We start from the raw sequence: 2,785 nt of genomic DNA, 5'->3' as shown, positions 1-2,785 counted from the left end.
ATGATTCCCAGCCTTCATAGCTCAAGTGGTGTTCTCTCTGCTTGTCCCACGTGGTTTCCTAGTCAACTCAAGCCCCAAATGACTTTCCCAACATCGTAGTTTGCCACACCTTTTCTTCTTCCTCCTCATGCCTTCCTTTTGAATGGAGACAGAGGTTCAGCTTCCTTACTGGGCCTCTCTGAGCCTCCGTCTGCCCCTCTGGAAGATGGACGTGCCACCTCACCTCCCAGGATGGCGGGAGAGACACCTGACGCAGGCAGTGGGGGAGGAGCAGCCCAGTGTCCCCTGCCCCCCTTGGGGCGCTTCCCGAAGGGCGGGCCTCTCAGCCCCATTTGCTGGCCCCCAGACTTCTCCCTGCTGGGAAGGGGCTCACTTTTTGGCAACTTCCCCATGTTTGGGGAGATCTTTGATCCCAAACTGCCTGTATTAAGTCATTATTAATTTATCTCCCATGCTTTATTAATCAAAGACATAGATAGCTGCCCCTCCAAGCTTCTGATCTGCACAGTCAGCCGGGAGCAAGCCGAGGTTGGCATACTCCCAGCCCGGGCGAAGGACGGCTGCATTGCCTGTGTGTGGGGTCTGGGTGGCCTGAGGCAGGTAAGAAGAGACACATCTTACTCTTTTCTTTCAATTGCTGGAGAATCATGGAAGCTGCCTCCCCAGGGGGTCTCCGCTGATGGGGTGGGGGTTGAGTTATCCAGGGACCAGGCCCCAGCCCCCAGGGCTCACTCCCAGTAGACGGCGTGTACCAGTGCCACACAGAAGAGGGTGGGGCTCATGTACTGGGAGGTGGCGAAGGTGTCTGAATGCGGGTCCCACAGGCTCTGGCTGGTGACCGTCACGGCATCCTGCCCCTTGCTGCCAATACTGACTGCACAGACCAGCTTGTAGCGGGGCGGGGTGACCGCCTTCACCAGGTCCCGAATCTCAGCACTCAGCACCTCTGCCAGGCGGGCACACCGGGTGGGGTGGTAGGTCACACCTGCCAGCTTGGAGGGCAGGTGAGCCTGCATCAGCTCCTGAGCCTGGACACAGGGGAACTTCACCTCTGGCCTGGCCGACCACAGGGGGACCTGGGACAGAGAGCATAGGGTGGGATGGCACCTGGTGCATTGGGCATAGGCCCATGAGCAGATTGGGTGGGAAGTGGAATCCACCCTTGAGCATCTTGTGGGATCCAACGCCCCCTCACCACCACCCCACACCCCAGGAACCCAAACTGAGGAAGTGCACATAATCTGCTGTCGATTTGAGACTTAAGAGTGAAGGGGTGGAGCTTAACCTGTCAATCAGGTTCCAGCTTGATGACCTCATTTGGAGGCGCTAAGGAGATAAATAGCTCGCTAGAGGTGGGACACACACACACTCCCTGTGAGACACTCCTGTTGACAAGCCACATGAAGCTACGCGGATGACAGCCAGAGCTCTGGAGCTGGAGAAGCCATGTGGAGACCCTTGCCAGCACTGAGATGCTTCCACCACCACTGGATCCACAAGACTTTCCACCCACTGGTCTGTGATCTTCTTGCACTCAGAGTCATGGAATGTTTTGGGTGAGTCTGAAGAGGCATTTACAGACTGGTACTGAGCATATGGGCTAATATTGGACTTATGGACTTGATCTGGACTGGGCTGGGCTGTTTTCTTCATGCACAATTGCTCTTTCTCTAAGGCTCTTTCCTATACAGCTATGAATGAGTGTCTCTGAATTTGTTTCTCTAGTCCCCCTGATTAACACAGGGGAATGCTTCACCCCAGGAAGGGAGACCTCCGCAGTGTTACCAGGTTGTACATGTGGCCGCAGTGCTGTGTCTGTTTGAACACTAACAGCAGAATCGCCCCCCCCACCCCGCCCTGGATTGTGTTTTGACTGGAACACAAGAGAAGGAGGTTAGTTCAGTGCACACGTCAAAGAACAGCTGTGCTTCACTTCCAGGGGCTCACCCACAGCTCACAGCCTCAAGGGTCCCGGGTGCCCACAGGTGCCCTGCATACCTGTTCCTGGGTGATGCTGATGGGCCGGGAGCGGTCCAACTGGAGCTGCGACTTTGTTCGGGAGGATGTCCGGTTCTGCAAGGGGACGACAAGCCCAGGGCAAACTGCATGTGCGGACTGTGCTGCGAGTCAGAGGTGGTCAGGTTGGGGTTTGCCCCCAGCAGACCATGAGCAAGGATCTGGGTGGAGAAGTTTCTATGAGAGGTGACTAGGAAGCCTGGTGGGGTAGGGGGCACCCAATGAGGGAGTGAGTCTTCACGGGCAGTTCACCCCTGGGGACAGCTGGAGCCCTCCTCACTGCTGTCCGTCCAGGACGCAGCGGAGCTCACCAGGGGCTGGTGCTGTGCCTGGCAAACTCCCGGGCATTTCCCCACAGTGCCTCTGCCCTCCTGCTCTGAGGTTACAGTGCCTTTCAGCACTTCCGGCCATCCTGGATGGCGGGGTGCCGCCCACAGCCAGAGAGGCCTGCACCCTCCAGCATCAGAGCGTCCAGGACAAAGGCAGAGCGCCATTCCTCCACGTATTCCACACGTGGTTGTGAGCAGCGCGGGCTCTCTGCCAGCACCTGAGGACCCTCATTTTGGAGGGGTCCCAGCTTCCCTGGCAGGGCATGGGGGGAGGTGTTGAGGAGTGGGAACAAGGCTGGTAGTCTGCCGGATACATCCCGTGAACATGGGATGCATGAGCATGGGGTTCACACCATTCTTTTGTATGATGATTATTAATCATTTTATTGGGGGCATTTAAGGATGATTATTAATCATTTTATTGGGGGAGCTCCTACAAA

The sequence above is a fragment of the Tenrec ecaudatus genome, chromosome 1 (genome assembly GCF_050624435.1).
Source record: "Tenrec ecaudatus isolate mTenEca1 chromosome 1, mTenEca1.hap1, whole genome shotgun sequence".
Classification (NCBI taxonomy): Eukaryota; Metazoa; Chordata; class Mammalia; order Afrosoricida; family Tenrecidae; genus Tenrec; species Tenrec ecaudatus.
Note: the sequence above shows the minus strand (reverse complement) of the source record.